A 15264-nucleotide genomic window follows, 5' to 3' on the forward strand; every position below is an offset into this window, starting at 1 on the left:
TAGCAGAATAATTAATTCATCCTCCTGGTCCCTCCCACCCCGGAGAGGGCAGCCAGAGACTGGCTGCAATAGGCATCCCCGCTACCTGGGACCCAACACAGGGCAGGAGGGCCTGATGTCCACCAGGCTCGGGGCCTGCAGTCACCATATTCCGGGAGCTACTGTACCCCCAGAAGGAACCCATCCCGCCCCACCCCACTCAACCCAACCCCACCCCGGAGGACCTCTACAAAAACAAACAAACAACAACAAAAATCAAACAAACAAACAAACAAATCACCCGGTTACACCAGTCGCAGCAGCCCGGGCCTGAGACCCACCATCACCCAGGCCCCCCCAGGCCCCCCCCAACAGGGGAAAAGCACACCCCCATACAGACCCCCTCCTCCTCACCGCACGCCCCAACACCCTAAAAAAAATAACCACCTGCGGACACCTTGGAGTTCCCAGAGCAACAAGGCCGGCACCAGGACCTGCACCAACCCACGCATGCTGTGGCATGTCCAGGGCAACCCAGACCCCCCAGGCACAGGCAGGGCCCCGCCCCGGGCACAAGGCAGCGGCAAGCCACCAGGTCCAGGCCCAGCTCCACCACCCACGCCAGAGCGGCCCCGTCACCCGGTACAGAGCCAGCAGCCACCACCCCAAGGCCCCTAAGGGACCCCGCCCCACACCGCAAGACAGCCCCACCCGCAAGCCCCCAAAACTGCCCTCCAAGCCCGACACACAGTCCCCCCAGCAATGACCAACCGCCCAGAGCGACGGGACAGCAACCCACCACCAACACTATGTGATCAAGCTAATCAGAGGGGACCAGAGAGAATTAAATTCAGCCAATTGATGTTTTTAGGAGGCAGACATTGTTTCCATGCTAATATAATCTAAAAGAAAATTTCTAAACTGGTTAATACACAGATTGTTCTTCGCTTTCTAGTTCATGAGAATAGTTTTCTTTGCTATACATAACACTGTGAGGATCATGTGTGCTAAGCTAAATTCCACGTTGATGTTGTCTAAGTCACCCAGTATGCACAGTGTGGGGCATGCAGGAATGCTACACTTTAGCCATGTTGATAGGTCCGCACAGACTTCAAGCCAGAACTTCTGGACAGGCGCACAAAACCACAAAGCGTGTGCATAATCATCAGGTGTGTTATCTGTGCAATGTGAGCAGATGTTTGAGTGTGTTAGACCCATCCTGAACATCCTTTGTCCTGTATAGTGTGTTCTATGAAGAATTTTGTATTGTATGAGCTGTAAATTAGGATTTCGAGTCATTGTGAAGGTGTTCAAACATATTTGTGGCCAGAAGCTATGACTAGAACTGATGGATAAATCTGCCTCCCATTTTGAGGACGGTAGAGACATTGTGTCATCTATCTTAGACAATAATTTATATATTTTTGATAGTAGTTTTGGGGTGCAGATGCTTAGAAATTCTGCTTCCCTAATCGGGAGTTGTAAGTCTGGTTGGTGGAGGATATATTTCTTTGTTATTATAGACTTAAGTTGTTGATATTCTAGGAATTTATTGCTGCCTATCTCATGTTGTGATATGAGCTCATCAAATGAAATAAAATGTCCATTTTGGATGTATTACTTTTCCTTCAGAACTCACAGACGTCTCTCACTCACACGATCACACTCATAAATAAATTCTCAGCACTTTCTGACTACTCTATCAATTGGTCTAAGACCACAGTTCTGCCCATTAACTATAGGGACCAGAATATACCTGCGATCACTTTACAGTCAGGAAATATTAGATATTTAGGCATAAACATTTCCTCCAGGCTCTCAGGGCTAACAAAGCTAAATTATGTGCAATTATTAAAGACAGTAGAGGACGATCTCTCTCGTTTGAAGTCCTTACCTATATCACTTATGGGGAGAGTTACAACCATTAAAATGATGATACTACCAAAAGTTAACTATTTGTTCTCAATGATCCCCATAAAACCATCTGCTACTTGGTTTAAGTCACTAGGTTCATGCATCTCCAAATTTCTGTGGAAAAACAAACCACCACGTATTAGTTTAAAAACCCTACAGAAGACCAAGGACAGTGGTGGATTAGATTTACCTAATTTTCAGCACTATTCCTTAGCCAATAGGTTACAGTATATATCAAAATGGTTTAAACCTAGCCCAATAGATGAACCATGGATAAATATAGAACAAGCATTGTGTGATCATCTGGAAATCTCTGACCTGCCACTTATTAGTCAAAACGTAAAAAATCACAAATGTTTCAAAAGCATTAACATCAGCACCTCTCTGACAGCCTGGTGGGAATTTCTTGAAATAACAAAGTCTTCACTTGTCCCGTGTAAGCTTACACCCATCCGGAACAATCCTGACATCCTGCAAAACAAAAAAATGCTAAACTTTACTCTCTGGAAGATCAAAGGAATCAAACATCTGGAACATATAATCCAAAATGGACATTTTATTTCATTTGATGAGCTCATATCACAACATGAGATAGGCAGCAATAAATTCCTAGAATATCAACAACTTAAGTCTATAATAACAAAGAAATATATCCTCCACCAACCAGACTTACAACTCCCGATTAGGGTAGTAGAATTTCTAAGCATCTGCACCCCAAAACTACTATCAAAAATATATAAATTATTGTCTAAGATAGATGACACAATGTCTCTACCGTCCTCAAAATGGGAGGCAGATTTATCCATCAGTTCTAGTCATAGCTTCTGGCCACATATATGTTTGAACACCTTCAGAATGACTCGAAATCCTAATTTACAGCTCATACAATACAAAATTCTTCATAGAACACACTATACAGGACAAAGGATGTTCAGGATGGGTCTAACACACTCAAACATCTGCTCACATTGCACAGATAACACACCTGATGATTATGCACACGCTTTGTGGTTTTGTGCGCCTGTCCAGAGGTTCTGGCTTGAAGTCTTTGCGGACCTATCAACATGACTAAAGTGTAGCATTCCTGCATGCCCCACACTGTGCATACTGGGTGACTTAGACAACATCAATGTGGAATTTAGCTTAGCACACATGATCCTCACAGTGTTATGTATAGCAAAGAAAACTATTCTCATGAACTGGAAAGCGAAGAACAATCTGTGTATTAACCAGTTTAGAAATTTTCTTTTAGATTATATTAGCATGGAAACAATGTCTGCTTCCTCAAAACATCAATTGGCTGAATTTAATTCTCTCTGGTCCCTTCTGATTAGCTTGATCACATAGTGGTGGTGGTGGGTTGCTGTCCCGTCGCTCTGGGCGGTTGGGTGTGTGCTGGGGGGGGCTGTGTGGCTTCGGGCGTCTGGTGGTCTCTCGGGTCGTGGGGAAATACAGCAGCCCTGTATTATTGCTTCCTGTGAAATCAAGATACAATGTGCACATGCTGGTTACAAATAAGAAAATACAAACAACAAACAGTTTCTTCCATGGTTCACAGCATGTGTATGATCATCTTCATCGCTGGTCTCAGTAAGGATGTTTCAATCTTCGGTGTCACAGGTTACTAGCACTTAACACACCGGTGGAGTACAGCTTTTACTGCTGACTCTTATCTTTGTCCTTCCGGGCGTGTTGGTTAGGCTGATGTATGTCAGGGTGGAAGTCATCTACTGGTTCTGGTACCTTCTTACAGTGACTGGCATGAATCCAGGTTGCTCTCTCTGCAACTTTAACAGCTGTGTGAGTGACCAGTAGCACCTGGAACGGGCCTTGCCAACGTTTGGACTTCCAATGTTTCCTGCGAAGTTCCTTCACCACCTGTCATCTGGTTGGAGTGGTGTGTTTTCTGTGGCTGGAAGAGCTGCTTTTACTGCCTGTGAAACTTGAGATAGAACAGTGGAAAGGTTTCGACAGTAAGACAACATAGCATCATCACAAACAGTTGTGGAAGGGAGGGGTCTGGTTACAGGTCCCAATCCCAGGTTAGGAGGTCTGCCAAATAAAATTTCAAATGGGCTGAGATTCACTTGAGCTCTGATTCTCATTCTCATGTAGGTAAGCACAATAGGTAATGCTTTTGTCCATGGCAGACCTGTTTCTTCACAACATTTGGCTAACTTGGACTTTAATGTACCATTTTCTCTTTCCACAGCACCTCCACTCTGTGGATGATAAGCACAATGTGTGCGCAAGGTTATTCCCAGGAATTTACCAACCTCAGTCAATGCAGTGTTTACAAAATGTGTGCCATTATCACTGCTGATCTTCTCTGGAATGCCCCATCTAGGAATGATTTCTGTTTAGCAGTGCTTTAGTCACTGCATTACTGTTTGCATGTTTTGCAGGGAAAACTTCAACCCATTTACTAAACACGTCCACTATTACTAGTGCATATTTCTTTCCTTCAGCTGGTGTGAGTTCAACAAAATCCATCATCAAATGTTCAAAAGGTTTCTCTGGTGGAGGGTGTGCAACTTGCGATGTGTGTAATGCCTTTCCTACATTATGTGTGGCACAAACCATACATGACTGACAGTATTTTTGCGCATATGAACTGAACCCTTTTGTGAACCACTGAGCAGTGAGTGCATTCAGCATCCCCCCTTTTGACACATGGTTCAACCCATGTGTCAATTTTGAAAAATGAGGAAAAAAATTTTTAGGTAGACAGGGTTTACCATCAGGTCCCATCCAAACACCATCCGTATGAGTTGCACCCACAGAGGACCAAATGCGTCCAGAGGACCAAATTTCATCTGCAGAGGCAAAAGTTTGCAAAGCATGGAGATCTGTGAGGGAGTCTTCTGCCTGCAAAGAGAGGGAAGCGAAAACAGGAAAAAAATTAGCTGCTTAGCTGTCCCGTCGCTCTGGGCGGTTGGGTGTGTGCTGGGGGGGGCTGTGTGGCTTCGGGCGTCTGGTGGTCTCTCGGGTCGTGGGGACCGGGTTGGTCATTGCTGGGGGGGACTGTGTGTCGGGCTTGGAGGGCAGTTTTGGGGGCTTGCGGGTGGGGCTGTCTTGCGGTGTGGGGCGGGGTCCCTTAGGGGCCTTGGGGTGGTGGCTGCTGGCTCTGTACCGGGTGACCGGGCCGCTCTGGCGTGGGTGGTGGAGCTGGGCCTGGACCTGGTGGCTTGCCGCTGCCTTGCGCCCGGGGCGGGGCCCTGCCTGTGCCTGGGGGGTCTGGGTTGCCCTGGACATGCCACAATATACGTGGGTTGGTGCAGGTCCTGGTGCCGGCCTTGTTGCTCTGGGAACTCCAAGGTGTCCGCAGGTGGTTGTTTTTTTTAGGGTGTTTGGGCGTGCGGTGAGGAGGAGGGGGTCTGTATCGGGGTGTGCTTTTCCCCTGTTGGGGGGGGCCTGGGTGATGGTGGGTCTCAGGCCCGGGCTGCTGCGACTGGTGTAACCGGGTGATTTGTTTGTTTGTTTGTTTGATTTTTGTTGTTGTTTGTTTGTTTTTGTAGAGGTCCTCCGGGGTGGGGTTGGGTTGAGTGGGGTGGGGCGGGATGGGTTCCTTCTGGGGGTGCAGTAGCTCCCGGAATATGGTGACTGCAGGCCCCGAGCCTGGTGGACATCAGGCCCTCCTGCCCTGTGTTGGGTCCCAGGTAGCGGGGATGCCTATTGCAGCCAGTCTCTGGCTGCCCTCTCCGGGGTGGGAGGGACCAGGAGGATGAATTAATTATTCTGCTAGTTTATATATTGTAAACATAAACAATAAACAATTATAAAACTTCCCTTGGCAAAGCAAATCTGTTTGGCATAAAGGTATTCAGACTACAATTCTGCTGCCATAATGCACAATTCCGGATTTTGATATAAAATGAATTCCTTCACTCAAACCAAGTTAAAACTGCTTTTTCCTTCATATTTATCCATGTTTAAATACCTTTAAACAAAAAAGAACGTTGTACTTTGCAGAATAGGAAACAACAACACTAAACCTTTAGGAATCCGAGAATAAGCTTATTTTCACGAGTTCTACACAATTCCGGATTTTGATATAAAATGAATTCCTTCACTCAAACTAAGTTAAAACTGCTTTGTCCTTCATATTTATCCATGTCCAAATAGCTTTAAACAAAAAAGACCGTTGTACTTTGCAGGATAGGAAAGAACAACACTAAACCTTTTCAGGAATCCGAGAATAAGCGTCGTTTGACGAGTTCTACACAATATCGGATTTTGATATAAAATTAATTCCTTCACTCAAACCAAGTTAAAACTGCTTTGTCCTTCATATTTATCCATCTCTAAATACCTTTAAACAAAAACTAACGTAGTACTTTTCAGGATAGGAAACAACAACACTAAATTTTTTCAGGAATCCAAGAATAAGCTTCTTTTCACGAGTTCTACACAATTCCGGATTTTGATATAAAATTAATTCCTTCACTCAAACCAAGTTAAAACTGCTTTTTCCTTCATATTTATCCATGTCTAAATAGCTTTAAACAAAAAAGAACGTTGTACTTTGCAGGATAGGAAAGAACAACACTGAACCTTTAGGAATCCGAGAATAAGCTTATTTTCACGAGTTCTACACAATTTCAGATTTTGTTATAAAATGAATTCCTTCACTCAAACCAAGTTAAAACTGCTTTGTCCTTCATATTTTTGCATGTCTAAATAGGTTTCAGGCATAAAATTCTTCATATTACCCTGTATGTGAAAGAAGCATACTTGTGATGGAGCAATACACTCCTTTTGGGTAACCTAAACTGATGGTTGGGGAGGAAAGTTAGAAGAACAATCAACTATCAACCAAAGACAGATGACGTGATGAGCGGGCAATATAACTGTGTGTTTTTGCTTCAGTGGTCAGAGCAACTCTGTATTCTGTACTGTGTTGTTCTCTCTTTCAAGATATTATTATTAAAGCCTCTTATCTCCTCAGAAGAAAATAACTGACTCTGTGCGTTACTAAATTTCCACCACAATTTTGGCGTCACGAACAGGATCCCTCGACTGGTGTCTCTGGACCGGATCGCAGTGCATGGCCAGCCTGGACTGAAGTAGCTGTTCCAGCCTCATACCTCCAAGGCCTTTTCTGAGAGAGAGGACTGGCAGGTCCTTTTCTTGAATACCAGCGCTGGGATCATTTTTGAAATATGATAGTCTGAGACGATAGGACTGCTTTTTAGTTTTTATTTGAATAAAAGAGGGTTTCCCGGTTGTGTCATTAGTGAGACAGAGATTTCATGGGTAAGTGAAACTTTTGAAGCAGTCCGAAGAAGTGTGAAGTACTCCGAAGAAGTGTGAGTACAGATTAAGGTCCTCATTGGAGACGTCCTTTGAGTGAAGGAATATATTTCCCCATTCCAAGTCTGAGAATTGGAAACAGTAGGTCTCAGACTTTTGACCCTACCGGGGGACCTAAGCATGATGAAATGAAAAAGACATATGGTCCAGAGGTTTTCCACCAGAAGGTTCTTTTAGTATGTTAGAAATAAGAAAATTAGAAGAAAAGTTTTGCAAATATGAGAAAGAGATGAAGCAAAAAAAAAGAAAATTAAGTTTAAATAAGAAGTAAGAAAGGTATAGAATTTTGGAAAAAATAAAGTGTATTAAGAGAAAGAAAGGAAAATGTTAAACAAATGCCATGACGGAATGATGATAATAATTTAGTATTAGCTGTGCCGTATCCAGACCTGGACTCCTGCCCTCCACGACGCCTGCAACAACAACAGCCAGCCCTGCCACAAGCCTCTGGCTCTCGGGAAGAAGGGACTTCTTCCATCCTCCATCGGGAAGAAATTCCATCATTCTCACAACATCAGCTACATAGGTCTGATGATGAGGAAAAGGAAGACGTTTGGTTCTCCAGCGTACCTGCCCAAGAACTTTTAACGCAAGTGACAAAAATCCTTTACCCACAATCTGGACTTCAGAGATCTAAACGTGAGAAAAAACAAAACCAGATTCAAACCATGCCTATGGTTAAAGTTGCAGTTCCCACTGGACCATTACTGGTTTATCGACCCTGGACTGAGACTGACATCATGGAAGCATAACAATGCTTACCAGATCCAGAGATTTCTGGACCCCATTTTGCTGACGAGTTGCGAGATTTCTGCGCACAATTCTGCCCGACTGGGGTTGAATTGCGTCGCATATTGGCAAAAAAGTTCAAACCGTCCGACCTCTGCAAAATAGAGGCCAGTATGCTACAACTGGATTTGCGACCTACCAACAGTGAACGAGGTAATAATGATAACGCTCAATATGAAGCAGCCAACCAAAGACTGTGTCAAGCCATCACCACTCAATTTCCAACCAAAATCAATATGTCCCACATTTACACCTGCAAACAGAAACCCGGTGAAGGGACTGATGATTTTGTACACCGCATCCTTGAGGAAGTCAGCAACCACAGCGGTCATCAGAGACCAAGGGATTTGGGTAATGAATCAGGACCATGGGAGAGTATTGCATGCAATGCAATAATTAAAGGCCTCATGCCAGATGTTGCCACTGAAGTAAAGAACATTTACGTGGGATGGTGTGAGGGTCCTCGTTTGGCTGACGTTCGCCGATATGCTCGCCATGCTCATAACCAAGTTGAGACGCGTAAGACAACCAAAAGGGACAAGTGTGAAAAGGAGCTGCATTTGGCAGCCATGACCATGTATTACGCAGTTGGTGTAAACAGAGGACGAGGCCGAAGTCGAAGACGTGGACGTGTGGGATCAGAGCTATGATCCGAATATTTGTTTTTACTGTGGCCAGACTGGACACTGGAAGAAGGACTGTCCACAGCTGAAAAGTGATGAAATTGGGCAAAAGGCTGACTGAGGGTGGGAGGCAGGTTCTGGACGTCACGCGGCAGCGGAGCCTCCACTAATGGGTGATAGCACAAACACACTCACACATTTTTCCTGCTCTGTGTAGGGAAGAAACGCTTGCCGACTGTGATTCACGTAGTAAAGTTTTGCATGCTATTTCCGTCCTAGAGCAAAGATATTTCTCTCAGAATATGGGAACTTATGTTCATCAGTAGTGACGTCAGGGGAGTTTTATTGTCCTCCAAAGTTAAGTGGAAACCACGTTTACTGTATGTCTGCCTCAGGCCAGGTTGTGAAGGAGAAAATGACAATGCCCATTGCGTGTTGTCACTCCCGATGAGCTCTCCTTCAAACACTCATTTTTGTTATCAGAGTTGTGTCCCATTAACCTGATGGGCTGTGATCTCATGTGTAAATTAGGCATTATTTTAACTTCTACACCAGAGGGTGTTAAGGTTATGTTACAGCCTGACAAAGTTTTCACAGCAGTGCAGTTTGATTCATCGGCACTTACATATGCTTATGAGTGGAAACTTCCCAGCTCTCCTTTTTTACAACAACTAGTGGAAGAAGCAAAAGGGTTAGTTTCACCCCTTTCTGATTTCATGCAACCTACCGATTTGCACTGCACATCACACATTTCTTCGGGGCCTGACAATGACTATGAGAAGAAGTGAAAAAATATGTGCGCCTACTTTATTGGCTGTGTCGCTCACTCCAGAGCACTTCGATTTTTTTAATGTTTGTGGTACTCGCCCTCACATTTCCTTGGCCAAACGTACACACTGGCAGTGACAAGGTGTGGGAGAGTTTGTTGCTACATGTCAGAAATAAATGGAGTGGACTGTTTCACCTGCTGATCCAAATTTGATGTTTTCTGAACGATTGTCAGCATACAAAAAAACATTTTTGAGTACAATGCATTGTCAAAGAACTGTGGACTTAATTCCTACCACAGAATCACATTTTGAAGCATGTTTTTTATCTGAAACAGATTTGTCTTCGATACCCATGTTGGCTGAAGTGCCCAATGATCTTTGGGCTAAGAGCAAATATGATGTGGGGTTGATAAAAGGCTGTGAACCAGTAATTGTCACCCCTAAATCAGACTTTTGTCCATGTAAAAAACAATACCCTTTTAAGCCTGAAGCAATTAAAGGGATTAAACCTGTTTTTCAATCTTTTCAGAAAACAGGCGTTATTGTTCCTTTTGAAAATTCACCTGTGCTTACTCCATTGTTTCCTGTTAAAAAGATTAAAGATGCTGGCCAGCCAGATGAATGACGTTTTGTACAGGACCTCCAAGCGGTGAATGCTGCAGTTCAGCCACATGCTCCTACTGTGCCCAACCCACACACTATTTTGTCTCAAATTACATCAGATGCACAGTTTTTCTCAGTGGTTGACTTGTCGCCAGTGCACCCTGATAGCCCATTTTGGTTTGCTTTTTAGTTTGAAGGGAGATCTTGGACTTTTACCCGGTTATGCCAGGGGTACTGTGAAAGTCCCACTATTTACAATGCTGCCCTCAAAGCTAGTCTGGATTAACTTCAATCAACCACAGGCTCTGCTCTTTTGCAGTATGTGGATGACATCCTTTTATGTGGTCCATCTAAACAACAGTGTGAAAAAGACAGTGAATCTGTTGAAACATCTTCCTTCTTATGGCCATAAAGCCAGCCTTTCTAAGTTACAGTTTGTACAGGACGAAGTCACCTTTTTGGGTCATGTGATTTCTAAGGATGGGCGCTCACTTTCTCCTAAACATCATTCCTAAACCGGTTACTAAAAAACAGCTTATGTCATTCTTAGGTATAACATCTTACTGCAGGAACTTTATTCCTAACTACTCTTTTCTCGAAGCTCTCTTAGGTGCTCTTATCCATGGTAAAGGCAGCTGCAGTTCTGACATGCAGCTCCAGTCAGCTGATCGTGTTCCATGGACTCCTGAGGATTAATCAGCCTTTAGTCAGCTTAAGCTGGCTCTTCAAACAGCACCAACACTTGGCATTCCAGATCCTCATAAACCTTTCATACAGGCAGTTGATGAGAAGCATGGTTGTATGACATCTGTTCTTATGCAGGAACATGGGGCAGGCAAAGGCCAGTGGCTCATTTCTCAGCAAAACTGGACTCTGTGGCTGCAGGCCTGCCTGGTTGTCTTCGTGCTGTTGCAGCTGCAGAGAAAGCTGTCCTGGCCTCCCAAGATATTGTGGGCTACGCTAATTTGACTGTTTTGGTTCCTCATGCTGTTGCCATTATTCTTCTCGAGCATAAAACTTCACATCTTTCAACTGCTTGTTGGCTCAGATACACCTCTGTGCTCCGTGATATGCCAAATGTCACTGTTAAACGTTGTACTGTTCTGAATCCTGCTACTTTGCTTCCGACTCCTGAGGATGGGGAGCCTCATGACTGTGAAGCTGTTTTGGAACAAGTTTGTACACCCCGACCTGATCTTTTAGAGACTCCTCTTCCAAACTCTGACATGATTCTTTTTGTAGATGGATCAGCTTTGCGTGATCCAGCCACAGGTACTAACTGTGTTTGGTTTGCAGTATGTTCTTCACATGACACTTTGTTGTCTGGTTCTCTTCCTAAACATTTCTCTGCTCAAACTACTGAGCTTATTGCACTTACTGAAGCTTGTAAGTTGGCAGCTGGTAAGTCTGTCACTATTTACACAGATTCCAGATATGCTTTTGGTGTTGTTCATGATTTCGGTGCGCTGTGGAAACACAGGCATTTCCTTAAATCAGATGGTAAAACTATTCTGAACTCCAAGCAGGTTTCTGATCTTCTTGATGCGATCCTTTTGCCTACAGCAATCTCGGTCTGTAAGTGTGCGGCTCACACTAACTCAGACGATCCTGTTGCTTGTGGCAATGCCAGAGCTGATGCTGCAGCTAAGCAAGCAGCTAAATCTTTTCCTGTTTTCGCTTCCCTCTCTTTGCAGGCAGAAGACTCCCTCACAGATCTCCATGCTTTGCAAACTTTTGCCTCTGCAGATGAAATTTGGTCCTCTGGACGCATTTGGTCCTCTGTGGGTGCAACTCATACGGATGGTGTTTGGATGGGACCTGATGGTAAACCCTGTCTACCTAAACATTTTTTTCCTCATTTTTCAAAATTGACACATGGGTTGAACCATGTGTCAAAAGGGGGGATGCTGAATGCACTCACTGCTCAGTGGTTCACAAAAGGGTTCAGTTCATATGCGCAAAAATACTGTCAGTCATGTATGGTTTGTGCCACACATAATGTAGGAAAGGCATTACACACATCGCAAGTTGCACACCCTCCACCAGAGAAACCTTTTGACCATTTGATGATGGATTTTGTTGAACTCACACCAGCTGAAGGAAAGAAATATGCACTAGTAATAGTGGACGTGTTTAGTAAATGGGTTGAAGTTTTCCCTGCAAAACATGCAAACAGTAATGCAGTGACTAAAGCACTGCTAAACAGAAATCATTCCTAGATGGGGCATTCCAGAGAAGATCAGCAGTGATAATGGCACACATTTTGTAAACACTGCATTGACTGAGGTTGGTAAATTCCTGGGAATAACCTTGCGCACACATTGTGCTTATCATCCACAGAGTGGAGGTGCTGTGGAAAGAGAAAATGGTACATTAAAGTCCAAGTTAGCCAAATGTTGTGAAGAAACAGGTCTGCCATGGACAAAAGCATTACCTATTGTGCTTACCTACATGAGAATGAGAATCAGAGCTCAAGTGAATCTCAGCCCATTTGAAATTTTATTTGGCAGACCTCCTAACCTGGGATTGGGACCTGTAACCAGACCCCTCCCTTCCACAACTGTTTGTGATGATGCTATGTTGTCTTACTGTCGAAACCTTTCCACTGTTCTATCTCAAGTTTCACAGGCAGTAAAAGCAGCCCTTCCAGCCACAGAAAACACACCACTCCAACCAGATGACAGGTGGTGAAGGAACTTCGCAGGAAACATTGGAAGTCCAAACGTTGGCAAGGCCCGTTCCAGGTGCTACTGGTCACTCACACAGCTGTTAAAGTTGCAGAGAGAGCAACCTGGATTCATGCCAGTCACTGTAAGAAGGTACCAGAACCAGTAGATGACTTCCACCCTGAAATACATCAGCCTAACCAACACGCCCGGAAGGACAAAGATAAGAGTCAGCAGTAAAAGCTGTACTCCAACGGTGTGTTAAGTGCTAGTAACCTCTGACACCGAAGATTGAAACATCCTTACTGAGACCAGCGATGAAGATGATCATACACATGCTGTGAACCATGGAAGAAACTGTTTGTTGTTTGTATTTTCTTATTTGTAACCAGCATGTGCACATTGTATTGCACTGTATTGCACTGTATTTCCCCACGACCCGAGAGACCACCAGACCCCCGAAGCCACACAGCCCCCCCCAGCACACACCCAACCGCCCAGAGCGACGGGACAGCAACCCACCACCACCACTATGTGATCAAGCTAATCAGAAGGGACCAGAGAGAATTAAATTCAGCCAATTGATGTTTTGAGGAAGCAGACATTGTTTCCATGCTAATATAATCTAAAAGAAAATTTCTAAACTGGTTAATACACAGATTGTTCTTCGCTTTCCAGTTCATGAGAATAGTTTTCTTTGCTATACATAACACTGTGAGGATCATGTGTGCTAAGCTAAATTCCACATTGATGTTGTCTAAGTCACCCAGTATGCACAGTGTGGGGCATGCAGGAATGCTACACTTTAGTCATGTTGATAGGTCCGCACAGACTTCAAGCCAGAACCTCTGGACAGGCGCACAAAACCACAAAGCGTGTGCATAATCATCAGGTGTGTTATCTGTGCAATGTGAGCAGATGTTTGAGTGTGTTAGACCCATCCTGAACATCCTTTGTCCTGTATAGTGTGTTCTATGAAGAATTTTGTATTGTATGAGCTCTAAATTAGGATTTTGAGTCATTCTGAAGGTGTTCAAACATATATGTGGCCAGAAGCTATGACTAGAACTGATGGATAAATGTGCCTCCCATTTTGAGGACGGTAGAGACATTGTGTCATCTATCTTAGACAATAATTTATATATTTTTGATAGTAGTTTTGGGGTGCAGATGCTTAGAAATTCTACTACCCTAATCGGGAGTTGTAAGTCTGGTTGGTGGAGGATATATTTCTTTGTTATTATAGACTTAAGTTGTTGATATTCTAGGAATTTATTGCTGCCTATCTCATGTTGTGATATGAGCTCATCAAATGAAATAAAATGTCCATTTTGGATTATATGTTCCAGATGTTTGATTCCTTTGATCTTCCACAGAGTAAAGTTTAACATTTTTTTGTTTTGCAGGATGTCAGGATTGTTCCAGATGGGTGTAAGCTTACACGGGACAAGTGAAGACTTTGTTATTTTAAGAAATTCCCAACAGGCTGTCAGAGAGGTGCTGATGTTAATGCTTTTGAAACATTTGTGATTTTTTACGTTTTGACTAATAAGTGGCAGGTCAGAGATTTCCAGATTATCACACAATGCTTGTTCTATATTTATCCATGGTTCATCTATTGGGCTAGGTTTAAACCATTTTGATATATACTGTAACCTATTGGCTAAGGAATAGTGCTGAAAATTAGGTAAATCTAATCCACCACTGTCCTTGGTCTTCTGTAGGGTTTTTAAACTAATACGTGGTGGTTTGTTTTTCCACAGAAATTTGGAGATGCATGAACCTAGTGACTTAAACCAAGTAGCAGATGGTTTTATGGGGATCATTGAGAACAAATAGTTAACTTTTGGTAGTATCATCATTTTAATGGTTGTAACTCTCCCCATAAGTGATATAGGTAAGGACTTCAAACGAGAGAGATCGTCCTCTACTGTCTTTAATAATTGCACATAATTTAGCTTTGTTAGCTCTGAGAGCCTGGAGGAAATGTTTATGCCTAAATATCTAATATTTCCTGACTGTAAAGTGATCGCAGGTATATTCTGGTCCCTATAGTTAATGGGCAGAACTGTGGTCTTAGACCAATTGATAGAGTAGTCAGAAAGTGCTGAGAATTTATTTATGAGTGTGATCGTGTGAGTGAGAGATGTCTGTGAGTTCTGAAGGAAAAGTAATACATCATCAGCATAAAGACTTATTTTATGCTCAATATTTTGGGGTTGGATGCCTTTAATATTTCTATCTTGTCTGATAGTAGCTGCTAAAGGTTCGATGAAAATAGCAAAAAGTGAGGGCGAAACCCTGTCTTGTACCTCTCTGCAGACTGAAGCTTGGAGAAGTTTGATCATTTGTCCTGACACTTGCACTTGGGGAGTCAGTTATTTTCTTTTGAGGAGATAAGAGGCTTTAATAATAATATCTTGCAAGAGAGAACAACACAGTACAGAATACAGAGTTGCTCTGACCACTGAAGCAAAAACACACAGTTATATTGCCCGCTCATCACGTCATCTGTTTTTGGGTATAGTTGATTGTTCTTCTAACTTTCCTCCCCAACCATTAGTTGAGGTTACCCAGACACACTCGTAAATACCAGCCTAACCCTGT

Source organism: Leuresthes tenuis, unplaced genomic scaffold, assembly GCF_036924035.1.
Source record: "Leuresthes tenuis unplaced genomic scaffold, fLeuTen1.0.hap1 SCAF_164, whole genome shotgun sequence".
Classification (NCBI taxonomy): domain Eukaryota; kingdom Metazoa; phylum Chordata; class Actinopteri; order Atheriniformes; family Atherinopsidae; genus Leuresthes; species Leuresthes tenuis.